The sequence below is a fragment of the Rana temporaria genome, chromosome 2 (assembly GCF_905171775.1).
Source record: "Rana temporaria chromosome 2, aRanTem1.1, whole genome shotgun sequence".
Taxonomy (NCBI): Eukaryota; Metazoa; Chordata; class Amphibia; order Anura; family Ranidae; genus Rana; species Rana temporaria.
Window position 1 is genome coordinate 267,684,226 of NC_053490.1, and position 27,758 is coordinate 267,711,983.

Here is a 27,758-nt window from a genome sequence, read left to right on the forward strand (position 1 = left end):
CTTTGAACTGTGCTTTAATAATAACAATAGCAGTTGAAAGTGATTTAGGAGGTAATTTAGCATGATCTAAAGAGGCCAATAGCTTTGTGATGAGCACAAATCTTTGGTTTAAGTCACCAGGAGTTTCAGGATTATGCAGAATTACTTTCTCTAATGAGAAAGGAGAGCTTAGGAAAACACTAATGTCAAAAGGATCAGCTTTCTAGACTGAACTTTCTATAGTTTGTGTAAGACTAGTCATAGATGTAAGATAGTAGGAGGCAGACCAACCATCATAGGATCTTTATTGGGAAAGATCTTGCCACTAACATGGATCGTCATTTCAGATAAATGTGTAGATGTAGATGGAAAACAGCATTCATCTGGGAAAATGTATTGTTGCAGTTGGTGTTTTTGCCCAAGATTGATCAGTCAAGGGGTGTCTGCACACATGTTTCTAGATCTATAGCCAGATTCACAAATAGTTACGCCGGCGTATCACTAGATACGCCAACGTAACTCGGAATCTGCACCATTGTAAGTTTAAGTGTATTCTCAAACTGAGATACACTTAAACCTAGCTAAGATACGACAGCCTGCGCCGTCGTATCTTAGGGTGCAATATTTAGGCTGGCCGCTAGGTGGCGCTTCCGTTGAGTTCGGCGTAGAATATGTAAATTCCTAGATACGCCGATTCACGAACGTACGTGCGCCCGTCGCAGTAAAGATATGCCGTTTACGTAAGGCGTTTTCCGGCGTAAAGTTATTCCATCAAATAGCTGGCCTAGTCAATGTTAAGTATGGCCATCGTTCCCGCGTTGAAATTTGAAAATGTTTACGTCGTTTGCGTAAGTCGTCCGTGAATAGGGCTGGACATAATTTATGTTCATGTCGAAACCAATACGTCCTTGCGGCGTACTTTGGAGCAATGCACACTGGGATATGTACACGGACGGCGCATGCGCCGTTCCTAAAAAACGTCAATCACGTCGGGTCACCCTCTATTAGCATAAAACACGCCCCTCTCATCCTCATTTGAATTACGCGCGCTTACGCCGGCCCCATTTACGCTACGCCGTCGTAAGTTAGGAGGCAAGTACTTTGTGAATACAGTACTTGCCTCTCTGACTTAAGGTGGCGTAGCGTAAATACGGTACGCTACGCCGCCTTAAAGATGCGCGCCCCTACCTGAATCTGGCTACTAATCTCTATTGGCTGGCCCTAATGTCCTAATTTTTATTTTTCAGTGTACCCAATTCAAGAAATACCAATGAATTATAGACTGTGTATTGGATTGTGACTAACCCAAATCTTTGTATCTGCAGATCCTAAAGCCCCATACACACTATTAGGTTTTCTGCAGATTTTTGTCTTCAGATTTACCAAAACCATACAATATGAGGTCAAACCTTGATGCCACGTATACGCGGTGGGAATTTCCGACAACAGATGTTCGATGTGAGCTTATTGTCGGAAAATCCGACCGTGTGTATGTTCCATTGGACATTTGCTGTCGGAATTTCCGACAACAAATGTTTGAGAGCTGGTTCTCATTTTTTTCCTGTTCTTGTTGGAAATTTCAATCGTCTGTATGCAATTCTGATGCACAAAAATCCTACACATGCTCAGAATCAATTTGACGTATGCTCGGAATCATTGAACTTAATTTTTCTCGGCTGGTCGTAGTGTTGTACGTCACCGCGTCCTTGGCGTTCGGAATTTCCGACAACATTTGTGTGACCGTGTGTATGCAAGACAAGTTTGAGCCAACATTCCGTCTGAAAAAACCCCCCACGGTTTTGTTGTAGGAATGTCCGATCGTGTGTACGCGGCATAAGAGTTTCAATTTGTATGCATTCAGGCAGGCCCTTGCACTACATGGTTTTGGTAAATCTGAAGACAAAAATCTGCAGAAAATCTAATAGTGTGTATGGGGCTTAACATATAGGTATTATTTATGCTTACTCTTTTAAATATTAATCTTATAGCTGAACTCCGGGCAAACAGCTAATTACACAAATTAAATAAATATTTAAGTGCCGTTTTACTTTTGTTTACGTTTTTCTGTCCATCCAGTTCTGAGATTTACAAAACTCTAAAGCCAACCATAGATGTTTAGCAAGGACCAGCCGAGATTGAAACCATGTATGGGCAGGCTGATTGTTCCCAAGTCTATCAAGCGATCAACTTGGGTACAACCAGCATGTTGGATTTTTCATGCGCTTATTGCCAGTGGATATAGCCACTAGCAAGAATCACTGTGTCTCTCGCCAACCGTATCTGCCACTGGACAGTGAAAGTAGAAGAATTACACTAATGTGCTCATCTTTTATTCGGCTGCCTCCTCCTATCAGTATGCTACTTGCGCTGAACCACACCTGACTAACTTCTGGTGCTGTTTTTCTCTACCCCTCCCTGGATTCTGCTGTTAAACTGCCCTCGCAAAACATTGAGAGCTACAAGCCAGAGTGCCAGAGTGGAAGACTGGACTTGTAGTTTCTTCATTCACAGATTCCTGTAAATGAATCACATGGCTGTGCTGAATTTAAAGTGGTTGTAAACCCTTACATATACTCAGTGAAGTGACTGGCCTCAGGTGATACACAGAGAACAAATCCTTCTATATAAATTGTGCCTCTTTATCTACAGTCTACCCTTCTCTACATCTGTTCTAAATGCAGAATTTATAAAGCTTGTCTGAGCAGTCAAAAAAAGGGGCGGAGAGTGGAGAGCTAAAGTTACACTCTGCAGAGCTCAGTTAGGAGAGCTCTGAGAGCTGATTGGAGGGAAAGGACACCTCCCACCCTCATTCACACAGCACACAGGGACAGAGCTAAGGCTGTCAATTAGCTGGAGATCTCTCCTCTGTCACTATTTTTTTCCTGGTGTCAGGAAAACTTGTCAGAAGTGATTCATGCTGATAACAGAGGAAAGAGGCAGCATACAGAAATCACACTTAGTGCTCTTAATTGAGACAAGTACACAGTATAGAGGGATATGCTTTGTTCACTGGCATGACATCCGGAAGAATTTTAACGCCAAATTGCGCCCATATTCAGGGATCAGGAATAGACCGGAAATGTGACAAGGTGGGGTTACCCCATATTGGCTGATAGGGTGATTAATGTCCAGGTTTATAAAACCGCCTCCTGGCAGCGATCCACACCCTAAGAGTTATCCTAGTCAGATGCGGGAGGTCAGCATACTGTAAGCCTTGTGGCCCCTATATACCAGGTTGCCAAGTTCAGTGAGTGAACCTAGAAGGGCAGCATCTAAACACACAACGTACCAGGCCACATGCCCTCAACATGGGGAGGGTGTCCCCATATTTTTAAACACTCTCAGACCAAGTTACTCTCAATCCAAGGTTTTGCTTTAGATGTAAAGACTAATGGGGAGTCATATAAGCACCACATCCCCAAGAAATAACATTGAAGATACTTTTTTCTACTCTGTACCATTTGTTAAAAACCAGATGCATAAAAAAAACATAGGTGTATAGTCCTTACCCCCCCCCCCAGGAGCCACTGGTGATAATGGGTCCTCTGATTTTCCACTATTCTCCAAACTGCCCGGCCCCCACTGACACTTGGTCATATACTAAAGCCATCTAAGCCTGTGGATTTAAGGGTTATCAGTCTGACACTTTTATTTTTAGAAAACTCAGAAATAATGCCACAAATAGCTGCATTAGCTGTAAATCAAGTAAATATAATATGGCAATTCGAAGCAACAATATAAATCAGTAAACAAACAATTATACCTTAAAGGCACTATGGTCAATGACCCACTAACTGGCACTCAAAGGCTATAGCAACATTACATTTAACTACAATAGGTGCAGGTAGAGTTTCTGTAGCGGAATCAACTAACTAACACAAGGTAAACAGGTGCTTACGCACACATTCTGCAATCCCTAGAGCGTGTGGGTGTTTATATCTCCAGTGAATGGATTACCACCTGTCTGAAAGTACCTGGCGCCTTGTATTCAACATTGATCTGGCTTTCAGTGGGGCCCTTCTTTAGATGGTGCACTGTGTTAGTAGATGACAGAGACTAAGCTACTAAGTAGGGGCAGTATCTGTTTGGGCTGCATTTAGGACATGTAGTTCCGCTCACCACCACTTCCTTGCAGGTGGCTAACTGGGTCCCAATGGCTTAGCGATTAGCAGTTACCAGCAAACAGGCATAGTGTCCTCACACAAGCTGCAGTCTCAGGTCCTAAAAATGCAACGACTCTCTCTCTCTCTCAACTCAGTCTCTGAAGGCAGCTCCAGTAGGCTCAGGTGTAGGTCCAACCAACTAACCCTGATGTGGGGAACAGGTGCAGCAACATGTTCCCTTAGCTCCTCTCTAATGGCCCTAGTTATTCAGATGAGAAGCATAGATCCTCACAACAGATCTGACCTGGTCGCTCTCTTCCCTTGACTTCCCCGATCAACATCTATTTGCCCAGGAAAACAGTGAAGCTTGTCCTCCTCAAGGTGCAAAGATTTGTGGAAAAGTCCACAGTCTGTCAGCCTCCATTAACAAGCATTGTACAGCACCCCTTTATGAACTACAATTATTCTCAACCATAGCGCCTGCACAGCGAGTCCTTGCTGATGCTCCAATTGTCTCTCTCTCTCTCTCTCTCTCTCTCTCTCTCTCTCTCTCTCCTGCTCTCTTATTTGATCCACAATACACTAACAGGAGGGAAAGGGGAGAACAGGGGTGAGCAGACAACACACACAACCATAGCACACCCAACAATGAGAAAGACCATTCTCATTGGATGGACTGATCGTGTGCACGAGGCTATAGACATTGTTTAAGCATACGGACAAGTAGTTTCCTCAACGTGTTTCACAATGAGCTTCGTCGGGAAGGCATAAAATTTGGAACAAATCTAAAATTGAGACATGATGAACATCATGACACATTGTTATGAGCTGTAGGAACATATGCAACTTCATGCATGTTCCCGCAGCGTACATATGTGAATGGAGCCTAAAAATAGCAAGAGAAGCAGTGAAGTTGTTCAAGTTGGATCTAAGCACTCTGCTCTCCCCAATTCTTGTGCACCTGCTCTGGGGAAGATTCAGGTAGAATGGCTCATTTTTGTGCGGGCGTAGCGTATCTCAGATACGCTACCCTGCCGTAACTTAGTGAGGCAGGTTCTGTATTCACCAAGAACATGTGCCCTAAGTTACGGCGGCATAGCATAAATCTGCCGGGGTAAGCGCACCTAATTCAAATTGTGAAGAGGTGGGTGTGTTTTATGCAAATAAAACATGACCCCACGTAAATGAAGTTTTTGACTAACGGCGCATGCGCCGTCCGTGAAATTAACCAAGTGCGCATGCTCCAAATTAACCCGCAAAAAGCCAATGCTTTCGACGTGAACGTAAATTGCGCACAGCCCCATTCACGGACGACTTACGCAAATGACGTAAAATTTTCAAAATTTGACGCGGGAACGACGTCAATACTTAACATAGGATACGCCTCATATAGCAGGGGTAACTTTACGCCGGAAAAAGCCTAACGTAAACGGCGTAAAAAAATGCGCCGGGCGGACGTACATTTCTGAATCAGCGTATCTACCTAATTTGCATATTCCTTGCGTAAATATATGGAAGCGCCACCTAGCGGCCAGCATAAAATTGCAACTAAGATACGACGGCGTAAGAGACTTACGCTGGTCGGATTTTAGTCAAATCTATGCGTAACTGATTCTAAGAATCAGGCGCATAGATACGATGCCGCACACTCAGAGATACGACAGCGTATCTGGGGATACGCCATCGTATCTCATACCTGAATCTGGCCCTCTGTGTTTACATTAGCAATTAGAAGGCTGTCAGGCCACCAGATTACTGCTGGAAGGGTGCACAAACATCCCTTTAAATGTGTTTTTACGCTTGGGAAAGGGGGAGCGGGTGGACTTTCAGATGATGTGACCACTATGATTGGCTGTCATAGTGGTCATATGATCGTGAGCTTGTCCTGCCGGCTCCTGATCATGACTAGAGGTCAAGAGCTGTTTAGGACAGATCAGTCACTGTGCTGGGAGCATGCAGTGAGCGTGCACTGAGCATAGAGACCTCAGCCATGTGTGGCGTTTGGGTGTTAAAGTCTACCCTCTTTGCCACCGGGCATATGCATTACATATCATGGCAAGAGGTTAGGAATACATAAACATTGCAATGTACATTTCTTAGCCACACTTCTAATTTTTTTTGTTTTCAACTGTCCAAACTCTGTAATTTATTGCAATCGCCATATTTCTCCAACATAACTTTGTAGTGCTTACCCACTTAAGAGCTGCTGCATTTGTTTGGGTCTGATATTTTGCAATAAATCACAGTGTAAATACATTATTTTTCACTTCTTCAAAGCCAACATGATGGCACAGCTCCATCTGCTGTGTGTCAGTGAAAGTCTCGACAAAGGGGGATGAACCTTTAGCTTTTTGTGTCCTATACATTTTTTAGGGCAAGTCAGTGACTGAAAACAAAAGGAATTTACTCTGCAAACAGTAGGCAACATACCTCCAAAGACATGCTGGTGGGTTAATTGGATCCCCTCTAAATTGTCCCTAGTATGTGTATGTATGAATGTGAGTTAGGGACGTTAGAGTGTAAGCTCCTTGAGGGCAGGGACTGATGTGAATGTACAATGTATATGTAAAGCGCTGCTTAAATTGATGGCGCTATATAAGTAACTGAAATAAATAATAAATAAATAAATATTTATCAGCAGTGGAGAGGCAAAGCTTTAAACTTTACTTATTTTAACCTTTACTTCTATTTTAAGCAGGACTGTCCCTGAGACATGGATCACCTCCATTAAAGCAGAACCCTTCCAATGCAGCAGCCTATTTCTAAAAGTCCAAATCCAAAAGTATTCTTTTAACTTTCAAGATTAGTGTTTTTTTTTACAATACAACACCACTGTTATCACTCCTCCCTCCTAAACTATTGAACATACAAACTCTATGGCCCGGACTCACATACATTGGCGCATATTTATGCCGGCATAGCGTATCTAATATACGCTACGCCAACGCGGCGCAGAGAGGCACGCACCGAATTCACAAAGCCTCCGTTGCCCAAACTGCGCTGGGTTTCCTCGGCGTAAGCCGTCGTAGGTGGAAGTGGGCATGAGCCATGCTAATGAGGCGTGACCCCATTTAAATGATGGCCCGAGTGCCATACAAGTGCTTAAAACGAACGGCGCATGCGCCGTCCCATGGACGCATCCCAGTGCGCATGCTCAGAATCAGGTCGGAACTACTCCCTAAGATACATCGAATCACTGCCTACGACGTGAACGTAACCTACGCCTAGCCATATTCACGTACTACGTAAACGACGTAAAATACGACGGCTGTGTTCCCTGGTGCAGCCATTTGCATAGATGCTGCTGACTTACACCTACTTTATGGGGCATAACTTTACGCCGGAGGTACGACTTACGCAAACCGCGTATATTATGCGCCGGGCGCAACTACGTTCGTGAATCGGTGTATCTCCCTCATTTGCATATGTGCATAGAAAATCAATGGGAGCGGCAAATGCGCCCAGCGTAAATATGCGCCCACGATACGACGGCATAGGCAAGTTACGTCGGTCGTAGGAAGCCTATTTTTAGGCGTATCTCAGATTTTGGGCACGGCGCATAGATACGACGGCGCATAGTTACACTTACGCAGCGTATCTCGAGATACGTCGGCGTAAGTGCTTTGTGAATCCGGGCCTATATCTGGTTGAAACTAAGGGGAGACTAAAACATAATTTTACGTCCTGTGTTTTTCTTTTAAAATAAGCATAGGATGGAATATTCTGCATGAAGACAGTAGATGACTCTTCCTTCCGTTTGGATAAAGTTGGCATCTAGGTTTTCCCACCAGGTTCCCAACTTTATCTACATGGAAGTACTTTTGTGTTGCAGGGTGGAGAATGCAAGCCAGGCATGGTGAGTGCAAATAGAGGGCTCTTGCTGGACCTGATTGCATGATTAGGTTGCAGTGCCATTATCTTGCATGTATATTTAGATGGCTCTTCCTGTCTTGACATCTCTGGGACTGAATGACTTATGTACTGTAGGTACTTCACTATGATTGTCCGTCTTCAGTGCTACTTAGTGGGAGGACATGAATCAGAATTGTAATGTTTGCATACTAAGGCCCGGATTCACAAAGCACTTACGCAGACGTATCTCGAGATACGCCGCGTAAGTGTAAATATGTGCCGTCGTATCTATGCGCCGTGCCCACAAAACTAGATACGCCTGAAAATAGGCTTCATCCGACCGACGTAACTTGTCTACGCCGGCATATCGTGGGTGCATATTTATGCTGGACGCATGTGGCGCTCTCATTGTTTTTGTATTCAAATATGCAAATGAGGGAGATACAGCGATTCATGAACGTACGTGCGCCCGGCGCAGGCTACGCGCGGTGCGCGTAAGTTCTACGTCCGGCCTAAAGTTATTCCCCATAAAGCAGGTGTAACTCAGCACCAGACGTGCACAGGTCAGCTGGACAGCAGCTGCAGCAGCACCGTTACGGACGAGCTGAGCAACCACACTTGCAGGACAACACATCTGTATGCCAACATGCCAGGCAGGGCCGCCATCAGGAATTATGGGGCCCCTTACACAGCTTCAGTCATGGGCCTGGGGGGGGTGCTGCCGCAAATTGAGAAAGACAAAATAAAGAAAAAAGGAACTAATAAGAATAAAAAAGAAATAAAAAAATATCAAAAACATTTATTTTTTCTAAAAAAGAAAAAAAAAAGGGGACTTGCCATCTGGGATCCTGTGCTCACACACACCACATCCACTTCACATTGGTTTAGGCCAAGTCCACCACACGGGACTTGGGAGCAGCAACGCCACGCCAAGGCCCCAATGGTGTTGCTGTCCATTCATACCACATTCACACGGTTGTGGGGATAACTTCTCCCCGACGACCCAAGGTGATACGCCTTGCTGGCAGGAATGTCACCCACACATTCACACACCAGTCACATTGTAGCCTGCACTACTGACCGTGTGCAGTGGCTACAAAAAAAATAAAAGGGATCATGCCATTGGCCGACATGACATTCCCTTACTGGAGGACGACACATACATCTATGCACGACACTCCAAAAAAAAATAACGCTCATACTCTGACCTGCCAACGTCCAGAGAGTCATTTGTCCTCTCGTGGGCCAGGCCTCGTGCCTAGGGTCTGGCTTCTCAATAGTTGTGGGGACGACTGGAGTGGGGGGGTTGGGCATCCTGAGGAGGGTCATCCCCTGGCCTGTCACTCCTGGAAGATGTTGCCTGTATGCCCTCCAATGCCAAGGCAATGCGTGCTAGCACGCTATTAGTCTCCGCCTGCATACGCAGCTGCCTGCCGCTGGTCTGGTGCTGTAGGCGCCTGGTCAGGCGATCCTCCATCTGTGTGGCGGAAGTATTGGCCTGTACAACCTCCCCCAGGCTCTTCATCTCTGCACGGATCCCTGTGGCAGTGGCCTGCAGCTCCCCCATAGCCGCGGAGTGCCGGTCCAGGGTGGCCTGAACTTCCCCAGATCCCTGGTCCCCAGATGGAGAGGGACCCCCTGCTACCATCTGCTGATGTATAGCATTGAGGGACTGGGTTTGGTAGCACAAACATGTGACCATGGCTGCGCAGTTGGCATTTACCTCCTGCATGCAGTCCGAAATAGCCACAGTATGGGCAGCCTGTTGGCTGAGGCACTGCTGATAGTGGCTGCGGTGCCCTGCACAGCCACTGTGCATTCAGCCTGGGTCTTGGCCGAGGACCCAACAAAGGCGGCCAGGCTGTCAGCCACACGATGGAGGTCGCTGGAAATGTCTCCCACGTGTTGCGTCTGACGGGCCTGTTCCCTCGCAAGCCCTTCTTGTAGGGATTCGGGTACACCCCTTGTCTTCCACAAAGCCTTCCTGGGGGCTGGAGAGGCTTGTTCCCGTCTGTACGGGGAGGCCCTTGAGGGGCTTACCCTGATGGGGGTGGCCCTTGAGGGGCTTACCCTGATGGGGGAGGCCCTTGAGGGGCTTACCCTGATGGGGGTGGAGGTCTCGGAGTTTCCAGGGAAGATGTTATCATCCTCGAGGTAGAGACATTCCTCCAGATCAACATGCTCCTCCTCAACTTCCTCTAGAGGAGAGGTGTGGGCACACTCCTCCGGGGATGGCGTGGGTCGTCCAGCAGCAGACGATGGCCCTGCTCCCTCCAGCACATCTGTAGATGACACAAAGCATTCACATGTTGATGGACCCACACACTTGTCACATGTTCCCTTGCACCCCCTCACATGCTACATACCGGATGGGGGAAAAAAACACTTACCTGTCCTCAAGGCCTGTTCACCGGAGTCAAAGCCCTCCAGGCCCTCCACCTGCTCCCTCTCCAGACATCTGGCGATCACCTCCTCATCGGCAGTCAGCCTGACAGTACTGGCTGGTCCGCCTCCCGTGCCCCTGACGTGCCTCTTCACCTTGGCCGGCTTATCATTTATTTTCTTTGCATTGGTGAGCAATGGCTTGCTGCAGTGCATGCCTCTCCGCGCTGCGCCGGCGTAGTGTTAAAGAGATACGCTACGGTGGCATAAATATGCGCCGATGTATGTGAATCCGGGCCAAATTGTCTGTGCTATTATCATACATTGCTTGACCTAACTATAAACTGCCATAACGCATAAGTTAATAATTACGCATAAGATAATAATTACGCATAAGATAATAATGAATTAATACAGACATTTTCAATGGTCTCACACCACTTAGAAGAGAAAATCACTTAGGCCATCCATAGATGGAGCAAATTTATTTTCTGCAACAAAAATGGGCAGTCAGTGTTGACAGGGGAATCCCTCCTGCCGTGCTATTGTGTTCCCTGGCGGGGGAGGGTGGGGAGCTATCCTTGCCAGGAGAACACAGAGATTATTGCTAGCAGGTATAACCACCGCTATAGATAATTTCCTGTAAACTCTGGCTGGCTGGTTGTACCCAAGTTGATTAATCAATCAACTTGGGTACATTCAGCCTGTGCAGATATGGTTTGAATCTCAGCCAGTTCTTGCTGAAAAGGCTGAGATTTGAATAATCTATGGCCAGCTTTAGGCTGGTTGGGAAGCACACCCTCTCTGGTATATTTTCATCATGTTGATAAGCTGGCTCCTCTTGCCAGTCAACACCCCTTCCCTCTAACTACATCAACACTACTTGTAAACTCATAGGAGCCAGGTACCCCCCCCCCCAAAAAAAAATATATAAAATAAGACACTGCTGCAGCATAAGCTCACACAGAGGGAGCTTGGCTCTTGCATGCACATCTCGCTGTTGAGGCCTTATTCACATGGAATGCTTCTCATACATTTGAACGCGTTAACAAGACATTTCTAAGTGCATTAATAAGGTGTAACACTTACCTTATTCCTGGCTACAGCAGAGTCCCTCCAGCTGTGCAACTGATTCAGTGCTTCTCAAAGGTGCTTCATTCCCCAGTTGAACACTTGCCTTCTTATGTACAGTGCATAAAAAATAGCATGGTACTGCACATGATGATGCCAAGGGACCAACTACAGCTCAGGGCTTTGGGCAGAAGAGAATAGAGGTGGCACGAGCACTAGGGTAAATAATGCACCATATCCTTGCCCTCCTGTACTAAACAAATTGTAATTAATTTCTCAGAATTCAGTGTTAACACCTTGTCCACCATGGTATGTTTATAAATGTATAATTATACAGGGGATTCAAGGAAGCTCATTAACTTTGTATGGGTTTTTAGAGCCAGCGAAGGGCTTTCAGATAAAAGTGATTGGGGTGGCTCTAGAGTCACCCGATCACTTTTAATAAGGCTCAGAAGTTGTAATAATTTTGGTTACCGTAGTTTTTTGCCATTTCACGGGTGTATGTAGTTTTAAGACTTGACATGTTTGGTATCTGTTTGTTTAACACAACCTCATATACAGTTGCAGTCCCTGTTTACTTTTTTTCTCTAAAGAGTCTTTAGTATCCTCTTGTAAGCTCATTTAACTTGCTACTCATACTCTGCCCAGATAAAACGGCTTCTGTTGTACTTTTGGTCAATTGCCAACATCAGTGAGGCTTATATTACGGATAATAGTTCAGGTGTTGTGTCTCTTCTAACTTTCCCTGCCTTGCTATTCACAAAGCACAGCTTGCAATGACACTATTTAATACATTTTTGTGGTTGTACACCTACGCGATCTGAATACACGGTCAAATCCTGTTTCAGCTTTGGTCACTCAGATCAACAAAGCTTGCGCTATATGCAATTGTCAAATGTAAGGTGATCATTGCTGTCCCTAAATAAGCAGGAATGCCCAGCTTTATGACCTCATATTGCAATTTATTTGACAAATGTAATTTTTCCTGGATACGTTTTCTATCTATCTATCTATCTATCTATCTATCTATCTATCTATCTATCTATCTATCTATCTATCTATCTATCTATCTATCTATCTATCTATCTATCTATCGATCTGTCTATCTATCTATCTATCTATCTATCGATCTATATGTATAAATCTATCTATCTATCTATCTATCTATCTATCTATCTATCTATCTATCTATCTATCTATCTATCTATCTATCTATCTATCTATCTATCTATCTATCTATCTATCTATCTATCTATCTATCTATCTAATATATACTGTAGAGAGAGAGAGAGAGAGAGACACAGGGAGAGAGAAAGACTTTGATTGACATGGAGATTTAGAATGAAGGAAGTGAAGGAGAACTACAGGCAGATGGATAGTGTCTGTATTTGATGACCTGTACAAGAGGATAAACAGGATTAACCAATAACAGACCTGGGTTGGATAGACTTCTTCAATAGGATTACATATTACAAAATATCTACTGCTGTCAGTTACTAGATCCCCCACTAGATGTCACTGTTTGCCAAATCCAAGTTTATAAAACTTCAGTGATTGAGCAAAATTTAAAAAAAGTGATTTGTAAGGCTGCATTATTTTTTCATCTTGCTAACAATTTTCACTATTTAGAATTCTGTAGATAATAATAATATTTTAAATGTTTATTTTACCTTTCACATAAAATATATTAAAGAATGACTTAAGCGTTACCCTAGGGAATACTTTATATATAAATATATTATTATTAAAAACAGGGAAACTTCTTTAAGCTTAATAACAATAATGCTTGAAGTGAATAATTTAAAGTGAGTTAAAGTTAATAAAACAGAAATTAGTGTCATGTGGGCATGTATTTTTAAAACTTTTAGATGCTTTGGCATATGCAATAAAAAAAGTTAACTTAGTGCTATAAAAAGCTAGAACGACTTTCCCTAAATTAATGCTTATTAAAGTAACCATACGTTTACATGCTGCCTTTACCATGGACTACACCACAGACAAATCTGATTTGGATGTGGTTAACATTTATGACAGAGCATGTAAAGATCATTGGATTCCAATATAAACTAACAATTTCGTTTCTACTCAGTTGCATCAACTACATGACAAATTAGCAGTATTTTAGCTGCTTAGTGACTGCAAAAGTATTGGCAACCCTGTGATAATGGTAAAAATAGCAAGAGGATGGAAAACGGAGGCTTCTTGACAATAATTGGTATAAAATAATATAAATATTTGGCATTTCTTTGCAAGCAGGAGTGGTGGTGGATAGGTAGCAGTCACTAGTGGTGACAGTTGTGGGTCTATATTAGAAAGTGGTGGCTGTAAATTGTCACGTAAAGAATTATGTAGTGGAGAAAAGATGCAGGCGGACCAGCATACTCTATATTAACCATTCTTTGACCAGTACACACCTAGAAAAATAGCTAGATGCAATATTATATTATATTATATAGCGAAGCAAATTGCTTTTTTTTATTATTATTATTATTATTAAATTGCTTCAATGTTAATGTATTAGTTAATAAAGTTTACTATTTCCAATGGCACATCAAAATATATGGTACAATAAGATGGTTCACAGACACAAAGTAGGACACAATTTGCAAAATTTGCTCAAATGCAATATGTATGCAAAAAAGGTAATGGTACATATGTACCTGTTATCTTGTACATTCTAATATATAATACAACTGTTAGTAAAACATCTAGAGAAATCCACATCTCTAGGGGTTGCAGTGTATATTTTCTATGAAACCAAACAGTTTGCACGATCATCCACTGACTTTGACCCGGATTCACGTAGCACTTACGCCGACGTATCTCGAGATACGCTGCGTAAGTGCACATATGCGCCGTCGTATCTATGAGCCTGACTCTGAAGGCAAGATACGCCTGAAAATAGGCTTCATCCGACCGACGTAAGTTTCCTATGCCGTCGTATCGTGGGCGCATATTTACGCTGGCCGCAAGGGGCGCTCCCATTGTTTTACGATTCGAATATGCAAATGAGTGAGATACGCCGTTTCACGAACGTACTTACGCCCGGTGCATTAATATATGCGGTTTACGTAAGTCGTACGTCCGGCGTAAACTTAAGCCGCATAAAGCAGGTGTAAGTCAGCAGCATCAATGTAAATGGCTGCACCAGGGAACACAGCCGTCGTTTTTTACGTCGTTTACGTAGTACGTGAATAGGGCTAGTCGTAGGTTACGTTCAAGTCGTAGGCAGTGATTCGACGTAACTTAGGCAGTTGTTTCGACGTGATTCTGAGAATGCGCACTGGCAAGCGTCCATGGGACGGCGCATGCGCTGTCCGTTATTCGTATCTTGACGGCGCTCAGCCCATCATTTACATGGGGTCATGCCTCATTAGCATGGCTCACGCCCACTGACACTTGCGACGAGTTACGCCGAGGGAACCCAGCGTAGATTAGGGTTCAGGTGCTTTGTGAATACTGTGCTCGCCGCTCTGCGCTACGTCAGCGTAGCGTATATTCGATACGCTACGCCGGCATAACTATGCGCCAAGGTATGTAAATCCGGGCCGTAGTATATAATGTGCGAGGAAGTGCAACCATAGACATAGACTGAAATTTGGTGATAACCACCTTTCTATATTATTTTTTCAAAAAAAGGAATTGTTGCATTCACCAGGTGGTTACAGATTTAAAGCAAGGTTACATTTGATTTCATCCAGTTTACGGTGACCATCTTTTTACCCAGAAACAATGAGGCTGATTTACTAAAGTAGCTAAGAATCTTCAAAACTGAGTGAAGGTTAACTAATAACCATTGCGTAAAAAGCTAATTTCTGTTAGATTATTTCATCTGCACATTTGGGGATTCAAAGTGAACACAGCTACAATTTATTGAGTGGGGATTCTCAACTCCTTTAGTATATTAGCCTTGCCTGTATTTGGGCCACTGCTCCTAATATGTGAGACCAAACATATATTGCAGAGATGACTACAAGTGAAATTATAAGCAATATTTTTTGTTTGCTAACAAAACACACATTATAATTTATTTATTTGTGAACAATTATATGGGGTCATACAACAGAACTAATTGCATGTGCTACAAAATATATTAACCACTTGTCGCCCGCCTGCAGGCGACCCATTGAGCCACCCACCTCCGCTCTCACATACACCTGCTTTCAACGCTGTATCCTGGCCTAGGCTGACAAAGATCAGGCCTAGGGCAGCACTTTACAGGGGGGCAGCACAGAGAGTCTCTGCCAGGCTTGCGCTGCACTGTTAGTGTAGTGCTAGTCTTGTGGGGCGGACTGGGCTGGGAGGCAAATTAGTCCCAATAAACTGCTTCCGGTATGCAGGCGACCAGCATTCCGCAACTGTGGGGGACAGCACCACAAATCTTCCTCACTGTGCTATATGTTTTCTGCTGTACCATTGCCAAGGTTATATCTTCTTAGTTCTCTCCATAAAATTATCAAAAATGTGTGCTTAAAGTAGAACTATAGGCAAAACTTTTTTTTCCTTTTGGATAGAGTAAGGGAGGGTTATGGCCCTTGTCAGTTTAATTTTTACCATCTCTGTCCCATTGCAGAGATTTCCCTTCACTTCCTGCCCCATAGCCAAACAGGAAGTGAGAGGAAATCTCTGCAAATTAAGAGAATTTATTACCCCCCAAGGCCCTCAGAACTAGTGTGCCCACTGGAAAATTTCAGGGTGGGTCTTAAACAGCAAGGGGTTTGGCCATGACAGGAAGGGGTGGGTCATATTTAAATTAGGGGGTGCACAAGTTTAGTCAGGCCTAGGGCAGCACAAAACCTAAATACACTACTGCCTGCTTTCTAACTTAAATGCCACAACTCTCCTTGCAGCACAGAACAGCACTCTGCTAGGAGGACTTTAGTGCCCCAAGGAAGATGGCCTCCAGCCTGCAGCCGACATCCATTGATTGCAGCTCCTCTACAAGCCAAAACATAGGTACCGATGACAGACATAAAAAACAACAAAATTCCAAAAAACAAATAACAACCAAACCATATACTCCATGGTACGTAGGTATGTGCCATCCAGATCTCCCTCACCTTCACCACTAAACAGTTTGACATCCGACTTCATCTGCCTTAGGCACTTTCACAAGTCTAACCCCTCTGCACACCCCTGCACACATGCGTCTATGTGTCTAGATATACACAGAGTGCTGGGATGTGGACACCTTTAGAACAAAAGAGAATTTACCATCCATTATGTGATACAACTCCCAATCAGGCACTCTTCTATTTATAAATCTACCACATTATGCAGACACTTGTTCTCATCCTCCAAGGCTCGGATGAAGAGGGAACCCCTCGAAACGCATTACCCTACCATTGAGCATTTACCCTTGCATGGGCACAATTCATTTTATATAAATACTTTGTAACCTAGTCTCTATGAATACGTAGTAATTTCCTTTTATTCATTTATTAACTGGTTTTAAATAAACTGTATCAATTTTATCCATGTGTTAGATCACGCGTCTTTCTCCTCTTTTTTCACTGTGCAGGCAAGTGGTGGTTATAGGTAAAGTGACGTACATGGCTGCCTAAGTTTAGGGTGCATGCACGCCCCCGCCCAGCTGCCGCTGGGATTTTTCACAGCAGGACCCTGTCAGCAAGTCCCAGCAAATGATTCACAGCCAGAATCTGCTGATTGGCTGCGTGCAATCATAGGCCAGAGCTCTGTGTTGGTAAACAATGCAGAGTGCTGTACCGAGGGAGCGACCTGTCAGTTTCTCATCCCTGCAAGGCAGGGATGAGAAACTGAAAGATCAGTAGTAAAAATCAGCACACTTTACACCAGGGATCCTCAAACTACGGCCCTCCAGCTGTTGCGGAACTACACATCCCATGAGGCATTGCAAGACTCTGACATTCACTGACATGACTAGGCATGATGGGAATTGTAGTTCCTGAACAACTGGAGGGGCATAATTTGAGGACCCCTGCTTTACACAGATTACACATAGTTGGGCACACTTTTAACCCCTTGATCGCCCCTTGATAGATGTTAACCCTTTCCCAGCCAGTGTCATTAGTACAGTGACAGTGTGCAGTATTATCACTGATCCCTGTATTAATGTCACTGGTGATGTCAGTGGCAGTTAGTCAATTCCCTACAGTGTCAGTGAGTATCAGATTGACTGCCCCACTATCACAGTCCCATTGGTAGTAAAAAACAAAAACAAACAGTATCTGTTCCATAGTTTGTAGGCGCTATAGCTTTCACACAAACCAATCAATAAACACTTTTTGGGATTTTTTTTTATCAAAAACATGAAGCAGAATAAATGTGGGCCAAAATTTATGAAGAAATTTGATTATTAAAACATTTTTGTTGGACATTTTTTTTTTTAAATGATATTGAAGAAAAAAAAAATCCCAATGGTGATAAAATACCACCAAAAGAAAGCTCTATTTGTGTGAAAAAAATATATACATTTTGTTTGGATATAGCAATTACCAGTTAAAATAACGTAGTGACAAATAGCAAAAAATGGCCTGGCCATAAGAAGGTAAAATATTCTGGAGCTCAAGTAGGTAAACTAGCCAATAAATGTTTACCTATATTTTTACTTTCCTGCTAATATCGTTGTCAAACATAGTACAACAGTGTACTGGTTTAAATATCAAATTTACTAATTAAAAAATCATTACAATTAACAGAACTTGTACAGTGCTGTACTTGCATCCTCTAAATGCCCATGCTGTTTAACTGTGAGTCTGCTCAAAATGAATACATGCAAATAATCCTAAACATAAGTGCACACATTTATATAAAATATAATGTTCATTAAGGCTTCATTTCCACTGGCGTTTTTACAGCCACTTTTCTGAGCGTTTTTTACAGCTTAAAAACGCCTGTCCATGTTATTCTATGGCATCATGCCCACATAGACGTTTTTGAGCTGCAAATGTCATAGGCGTTTTTGAGCTGTAAAAAAAACACAGGACCAGGGCGTTCTGAAGCTCCAGAGTAGAGCTGTAAAAACGCCAGACGTTAAAAAACGCTCAAAAACGCTCAAAAACGCTCAAAAACGCGACCGCGGCATTTTTAAAGCTGCAGCTCACAGCAATTTTTTTTTTTTTTTTTTTTGCAAAATAAACATGGACAGGCGTTTTTAAGCTGTAAAAAAGCCTAACAACAGTGGCTGTAAAAACGCCAGTGGAAATGAAGCCTTACAGTATTAATCTTTTGTATCAGTTAAAAATATTGGCATACGCTTATTTTTATTTCAGTTACATTGAACTATTACTAGGATTCATAGGTTTTGGGTAGAGCACCGGGGCATGCCCACAGCAGCTAATTGTCTAGTGCATTTACATTATATGAGGAAAATATCCTGAACACAAAAAAAGTGAGTTTAGCATAATTTCTCTTTTGGATTTGAGAACTTTTTTTCTGCCAGAATTTGATTTGTCCAAATCATGTGCCAGAGGTTAGCCTTCTTTTCTAGACACAATCTGCATTTAGAAAACATGCCCATTTTTCATAGGATTAGGGAGGTGTAATTATACATAATTGTAACATTTTATTATTAATAGATGGGGAGCCCAGGAATTGTGAAAACATATCTTTCCATTTAGTAAGACAGAAGTGATAGATTTTTTGGACATAATCAGATGCTTATAGATAAAATCTGTGCCCTTGTGAATGAAGTATTCCTATGAAAAGGAAGCTGATGATAAGTTTTATCACAGCTATAAATTGGGCTGTAAAAGCATGTCTCACTTGGAGATAGCAAAGAAAAAAAAAAGGTTCTTGGCACAGAAAAATGAATTCTGAATCTAAATGAAGGCGATAAAAGTAATATCAGTGAATAAATCAGCTAGATTATTGATGGCAAGTTTTAGCCATTGATGAATATCATAGTCCTGTAAATGCAGATTGTTCCATGGTGGTATCTCAGAAATAAGTGCAGAGCATATCTCATTTTCTTTGCCTACTGCTACGCTGACATATCCATCTTTTGAATATGTCGTTTTTTTAATTTGTTTTAACATTTCAGAAAATTAATTACTTTTGGTGATATAGTGATATGTTGCAGCAGCTCATTCTTTTCAACATTGCGTACTAATGTTTTAATCCCTGTGATCCTAACCACTGCTACATTATCACATCATGTGTGTTAGACATTAGAAAAAGTTAACGGAAACCGTGGCATCAATTTCTTCTTTCCGGTTTTGGTGTTAGCTCAATGCCACCTCTGACAACTTTTACATTTTTTAACTGTCTTCTCCTTCTAATGGTACACATCCTTATTATATTCCAAATATTGCAAATTAGACATATAAGGCTGTGGGAATGTCTCTCGAAACAGGTTAAATGTAGGTCAAGGGGAGGTTAACTGCAATGAATTCTGAATGATCTCAAAAGCATCTTAAACTGATTTTAAACTGATGCAATTGACACAAGCTCAAAGCCTGTTGACCTGGACCTCTAGCTAATAACACATGTTTTTTTATTTTTCTTGCAACAGAAGAAGTACCGGGGATTAATAAAGGTTGAGATGAAGATAATCTTGCACTTATAGGAAGAGTGTTTGGAGAAAATGAGAAAGAGAATGACTCAGGCCTCGTACACACGACCGAGTTTCTCGGCAAAAACCATCAAGAAACTTGCTGGGAGATATTTTTTTGCTGAGGAAACCGGTCGTGTGTTAATTTTCATCGAGGAAACTGTCGAGAAACTCGACGAGCCAAAAAGAGAGCAAGTTCTCTATTTCCTCGACAGGAATGGAGAAACTTGCCTTGTCGAGTTCCTCGACAGCCTAACAAGGAACTCAACGAGGAAAATTATGTGTTTCGCCCGTCAAGTTCCTCGGTCGTGTGTACGAGGCTTCAGATTCATCATTCTTTTGCTACTATAAGGATACAAAGTTACCCAGTTGACAGTATGCCAGTCACTTGATTTGGAGGAATCAAATGTTTTTAAAGTTTGAAACTGTGGTTCTTTGTTGCTGCTACTACAGATACATTTTCTTTTGCCCGTGCTCCATTTCCTAAAGCTGGTTATACATTGGGGTTGATACTAAAACTGGAGAGTGCAAGATCTTGTGCAGCTGTGCATGGTAGCCAATCAGCTTCTAACTTCAGCTTGTTAAAAAAAAAAACTGAAAGCTGATTAGTTTCTATTCACTTTTGCACTCTCTAGTATTAGTAAGTCAACCCCACTGTGACTATTAATAAAGAAAAGGGTAAAGGGAAAATATGATGGGAAAGCTAACCACTAATACACGGTCAAGTACATTAAGCAACCGGGGATTGATCATTCACCTAGTGGGATGTTGTTGCGGTAATAACCATACTGCATATGGAAGAGGGGGGGTTTACCCTGGTAGGGAGGATACCAGGAAAAAGGGGTTACTTTAAGCAACAAAAATTGATCAAACAGGAATATTCAAGTTAAGAATTTTAATTCCATACCACAAAATTTTAATACAAATATCAAGCATCTAAACTAGAAAAAGTGCAGATTATTAAAAATGATTGCAGCCAATCAGGCAATTAATTAAATGCCACAGACAGATGCACAAACAAGACATACATGTAACAGAACATAAAAGACTAAACAAAGTGTTGTTTTAGCCCATTGTTACCAAGTAACGTTAAATTGATAAGGTGGGATAATAATTAATCCCTTATCAGCCAATTAATGTATGGCTATCAAGGGGCTAATACAAATGTGGATGGGGAGGAAGGGGGGCAAAAGGATAGGGGAACTGTTCAGTTTGAATTGGAGTAGAGCATATCATATAACACTGGAAAATATTGCTGAGTATTAATAAAAGGTCAATGTAGTAATAGTCCTCCTCATTGGTTAGATACCACTGAAAGAAATTGGATTGAAAAAGGCAACAGGAGCGCCATGGAAACATCTTTGTGTTGCAACATTTTCTTTCATGTGACCTTATTTTTTATACTGTATACTGTATGTTTGTGTAGAAAATATTTTTTTATGTTTGTCTCTGGGAAAAGTCTGGAAAAAAAACAGCATTTGTTGGCCAACAACCACAGTAAATTAATCAGATTTTTTTATTTATTTACACATACACAGTGTATAGATGATTCAGAGATGACTGAGACATTGAAGCTCGGTGCACAATAAACACAAAAACATTTGTATGTGTCAAACAGAATTGAGTACTGTCCGTGATACTTTTTTTTATTTTCACTAACTTACAATTTTTCAGGACAAGCTTTCGGGGTATGTCCCCTTCTTCAAGGTCCAAGCAGTACTGATTCACAATTTTTTTTTAGCAGAATTTTTTTTAGCAGAATGTTAAAACAAAACAAGCTGTATGTAACAAGTATGTGTCAAACCAAATGCTTAACTTATTTGAAAACTGGGGCATATTTATATAGTGAATGTGTCACTGATAAACATTCACTGCAGGTCTCTCTCCTGGTTTACGTGTCTTTAACCACTTAACCCCCGGACCATATTGCTGGTCAAAGACCAGAGTACTTTTTGCGATTCGGCACTGCGTCGCTTTAACTGACAATTGCGTGGTCGTGCGACGTGGCTCCCAAACAAAATTGGCGTCCTTTTTTTCCCCACAAATAGAGCTTTTTTTTGGTGGTATTTGATCACCTCTGCGGTTTTTAGTTTTTGCGCTATATACAAAAATAGAGCGACAATTTTGAAAAAAATAATATTTTTTACTTTTTGCTGAAATAAATATCCCCCAAAAATATCTAAAAAACATTTTTTTTCCTCAGTTTAGGCCGATACGTATTCTTCTACATATTTTTCGTAAAAAAAATCACATATAAGCGTTTATTGATTGTTTTTTGCGCAAAAGTTATAGCGTTTACAAAATAGGGGGTATTTTTATGGCATTTTTATTAATATTTTTTTTTTTACTAGTAATGGCAGCGATCAGCGATTTTTTTTGGTACTGCGACATTATGGCGGACACTTCGGACACTTTTGACACATTTTTGGGACCATTGGCTTTTTTATAGCGATCAGTGCTATAAAATGCATTGGATTACTATAAAAATGCCACTGGCAGTGAAGGGGTTAACACTAGGGGGCGGGAAAGGGGTTAAGTATGTCCCTTGGTGTGTTCTTACTGTGGGGGGGGGGGTGGCCTCACTAGGGGAAATTACTGATCTTCTAACAGAGGATTAGCATTTCCCCCCCTGACAGGACCAGGATCTGTGTGTTTACACACACAGCTCCCAAACCCCGCTCTGTAACGAGCGATCGCTTGTGTCGGGGCGAGCGGGGGCGCGCGAGCGAGCCCCTGGTTGACTGCGAGAGAGCCGACGTAGAGCTACGGGCTCTACGTAGAATGACGGCGGCAGGTCGGCAAGCAGTTAATTACATCTACAGTAAATGTTTGGTGATTGTCACACACTCCTTTATAAATATGACCAACTGTAAGCTAAAGATAATTCATATTTTTTTTTCTTTAGTATCTGATTGACTGAAACACTATTAGTGTTTGTTTATCTACCTTTATATACCTTGCAAAAACACAGAAATTGTCTAAATTACAAGAAAAATATATATATATTTTCCAGTGCAGTCTAAAGCCTCGTACACATGCTCGCGTAAACCGAGCGTGTATACGAGGCTTTCAGGTTTCTCATCTGGAAATCTGCCCAGAATCTCGACGAGAAAAATAGAGCTCCTGCTCTCTATTTTCTCAATGAGATTCTTGTCGGCCTGTTTCCCAAAGAGAAACCCGAGCGTCTGTATACTTACCTGTCGCCGTGGAAACCCGCGCATGCTCGAAATGACTTAGGTAGGGTGAAGCAAGGTAGGGTGAAGCAAGAAGGCGGTAGGGTGAAGCTAGGTAGGGTGACGCAAGAAGGCGGCTCGTCGTACGCGATGACATCACCGCGTTCTTGCCTTTCAAAAGAACCGCAGGTTCTTTTGAAAGGAGTGTGTGTACATTCGGGCGGCAAGAGATTCTTGCCAAGAATCTCGTCAGGAAAAACAAAGTTTTTTTCCTCATGAGATTCTGGCCCGTGTGTACGAGGCTTTAGAGTAGAATTATATGTGTAGAAGAAAATTATTTACTTTCTTGTCTCCTTTTTGGAAAAAAACACATATTTTGTATTTGTCCACTAACAACAACAACAATAACAACAACAGCAGTGAATTCATTTAACCTCCCTGGCGGTATGATTCTGTCTGGAATTACGTACCAAAAGCGGTACATTTATTTTGCAAGGAAATTGGCGTTTTATACTGTAGGCCTGTAATTTTTAGAAATAACTCACTTAAATCTGACCAAGCAAGAGTCTTGTAGGCATCCCGGGTATGATTTTTTTTTTTAAAACAAAATTATAAATTATAATATAATAAATAATTATAAATAATTATAACAAATAATAATATAATTATAATAAAAATTATTCAATAATGTAATCAACTCAAAATCACTGAAATTTGCAGTTGCAGAATTGTCGCTGTCATTATTTTATTTTTTTTATGACGAATTTCCCCGCAAATCGCTATCGCACAATTCTGCAAGTGATTATAATTTATTATCGCTGTTTTCTAGCTGATCTAAAACCATTTTTGACATAAAGGGACACTTTTGGACAATCTACAGTTTTTAGGCAGAAATGACATTTTTTATTATATAAAAGTACATGCAGGGCACTGGGCAGACCACTAGGGACAAGGGGGGTGTGTATTTTTTACATACAGTACTGTAATCTATAAGATTACAGTATACTGTATGTAATGTGTTTGTTTACTTTTTTGAATTTGGCGCCGTTCTCCGTCCCCGTGCGTCGTAACGTCGCAGGGAACGGAGATCGGCGTCACACGGGGACTGTGAATCGAGCGAGGAGGTCCCGCTCGCTCACACAGCGGGTGGCATCGCTGGATCCAGGGACAAGGTGAGTAAACCAAGCCTGTGGATCCAGCGAAAGGTAAGCCCGTCCAGCCCGAGCGCGACTCGGGTTTGCCGATCCTAACATGTAAAACCAACCCCGAGTCGCGCTCGGGTTTACCGTCAGGGGGGTTAAATACTACACTTTTTAATTTTATTTTTATTTTATTTAAAACAGCGTGTGGATGATTTAGGCTCCATTCACACTTGTACTGCAACTTTGTGGCAACTTTGACGCAGCTTTGGATGGGTGCAACTCAGATACGACTTTGGCTTTGACCAGTAATAATGAACAACTGTTGCACAACTGTTACATTGTTTAACACTTAGGTATTACTTTCATGCAACCTTTGAGGGTTAACGTTGAAGTCTATTTGCATGAAAGTCAGACCAAAGTAGTACATGAACTACTTTGAAGTCGCTGCAACTTTAGGTGGCACATACAGTGGAACCTCGGTTTAAGAGTAACACGGTTAACAAACGTTTTGATTTGCGAGCATCTTTTTTTTAAATTCTGACTCTGTTTGCGAGTGTTGTCTCGCAAGACGAGCATAATTCAACCTAATAGGGCCTGCAGTACCACATTTCTCTGGAGGTGCAGGGCGCGGGAGCTGAGCAGAGCCGAACAGCGACGATCTCAGCCGATCGGCGCCATTCGTCAGTGCTCGGAAATACACGTAAATACTCAGTTTCTGAACCGCCGGGGTGTCCTCGGGCCTTTCCAGCTGTTTCTGAGGCTCTCCGGCGCCCCCCACCTCTGGCCGCATGCGGTATTGCATCCCATTGAAGTCAATGAGGAACAAATTATTTTAATTTCCATTGACTTCAATTTTGAACTCGCTTTGATATGTTAGTTCTTTGGATTATGAGCATTCTCCTGGTATGGATTATGCTTGTAATCCAAGGTTCAACTGTATAAGAATGGTTGTCATTGAAAAACATGGGGAATGACTTGTCATGCCATTTTGATGTCCCAAGTTGTATGACAAGTGTGAATAGAACCTTAGTGTTGATTGAAAAATAAAACATTTTAGCTCCAAGTCGGAGTACTTTAAACTGGCCATATACTGTGCACAAATTGTTATGTGGGAAAATCTGTAAGCCCCTTTCTGCCTAACATTATTTGATTGAAAAGTTGGGGGAATTGTATGAACTGGAAATAGGCTTAGTGGGAAAAATTAAGAACATATATTCAGAAAATATTTACTTTTGTAAAACAACACTGATAAAAAATAACCCACAATATGAGGAGAATTAGCTGGTTAACAACAGCATCAAACAGCTAAAGGAAATTGTATTCAGAGTTCAGTTTGCTGAACCATTTAAAAGACAAGTAGCAAACTGGATGGCAATTGTTTATGCCTCAAGTTGAGCTGAAGAGGAGTAGATAAAGCTTGCAGTTAACACAACTATGTTGTAATTAGCAAATGACCTGTGGCTGATATGAAGGTGATAACAACAATCAGCCCCCAGGGTATACTGTAATTGTGATGTACTGCACTGGCAATAATGAAGGCTATAAAAGACATTGCCTCTTCAGTACATACAGAAAATGACAGTTACTAAATTGCTATGATATTGGGTAGGTGTCAGATGAATAGGGATGTGTAAAATTGAACGACTTTTATTTCTCCAAAAATTTGTAAAAAATTAGGTTTAATGAGGTTTAATTGTCAACTGGTCTTGTGCCGCTAATGGCTCCTAATTAGCTTGTTTATTTTTTTTTATTACAAAAAAAGAAAATAAGTGAGACAGTAAAGGAAAGTAAACTAAAAATGTAAAGCAATAGTATACTTATAATGATCAAAAACACAAAGAAAGGAAAAAAAACACAAATACAAAGAACAAGTAATAAACTATTCAAAATTTTTCTCCCCACCAAGAAAAAAAAATACACATCCTTGCTATAAAAATAAATAAGTAAATAAGTAGTACATTTGATAAAAGCGATATATCCCTTAACAATTACAATTAAAAGTTTTCATTGTAACAACATTTTGCTAACAATGAAACTGGTGATTTTGCACCAAAATCAGTTTCACCTAATCTGAGCTATTTTTCTCAGAGCATAGGTGCAGGGTCGCCCCTTTTCTCCACCCCTACCCACCTCCGATCACCGTTTCTTGGTTTCACCCCCAACCCACCTTCCATTACTGCCCTTTTAGAGAATACATAACCAAGTATCATTTTGTGATGATAAGTAATTTGTATGGAATTTGTTCGGGACAACAAAAAAAGCAGTAAAATAGATCCCCTGTAGCCATATGCCCCCAACAACAATGGACCACCCAAAACAACACCCCCCCCCCCCCCCGAAAACAGAAACAGATCTCCCCATAGCTAGCATAAATAGACTCTCCAGCAGCCAGAAACAATAGACACCTCCTTCAACAGTTGATCTCTCCTAGCATGAACTGACCCCCTCCCAGCAATATAAGACCCACCCCCAGCAACAATAGGTTCCCCTACAAAAATAGACCCCCTGCAGATATAATAGATCCCCCCAAGCAGCAAGCATCAATAGACCCTGCAGCACACCCCAGCACCCCTTACTATTACATACAGTCTGTGCTGGAGGTGCCGGAACTGCCTTCCCCCGCATTCCCGCTGAAAAAAAGCCCTGCACCTAAATAATTCTGTTTATCCCTACTATGCAATGCACCTGACTGGTCTGTGGGAAAGAGTAGGAGGACGCAGCAAAAGCAAGGGAAGGAAGATCACTATGAATAAACATGGAGTACATGTGCTTACAAAAGCCACCAGAAAATTGTAACAGCCACCTTTAGTGAATAAGCCTCATCTAGGTCTATTTTAAGCTTGTTCGGCAAAACTGGAGTGTGTATAATACATTGTAGAAATATACAGCCAGGATAGTCATCTATCCAGTTCTAAATTAGTCACTGCCAACATGATATTGTTTAGCTGCTGATGTCATCTACATAAAGGGAGTCTTGGCAGGTTAAATGTAGCCTTATCTGTCCTCTTGTATGGATACTTTAAATGTTTCCAGGTGGAAACATCAGCATGATCATGCACAGTAAACTTATGGCTAAATGCAGTAAGTAATGGAGAAGTACTATAATGTCAAGATGGGAAGGTGCAACTATGGTGTGCTTACAATATATTTAGTTTACTATCTATAACACACTACTTAACCACTTCAGCCTCGGAAGGTTTTACCCACTTCCTGACCAAGTCATTTTTTGTGATACGGCAGTGTGTCGATTTAACTGTCAATTATGCGGTCGTGCGACGCTTTACCCAAATGAAATGTATGTCCTTCACAGAAATAGAGCTTTCTTTTGGTGGTATTTGATCACCTCTGCACTTTTTATTTTTTGCGCTATAAACAAAAAAAGACTCCTTTTCAGAAAGTGGACACCCCAAGGTGATCTAAATTTTTTGCCGAAATTTGGGGGAAATTAAGAAACATGTTGGCATTTAGGTAGTTAAATTAAAAGTTAAGGTTCCCTTACTTTTAAAATGCACCCACTGAAGCT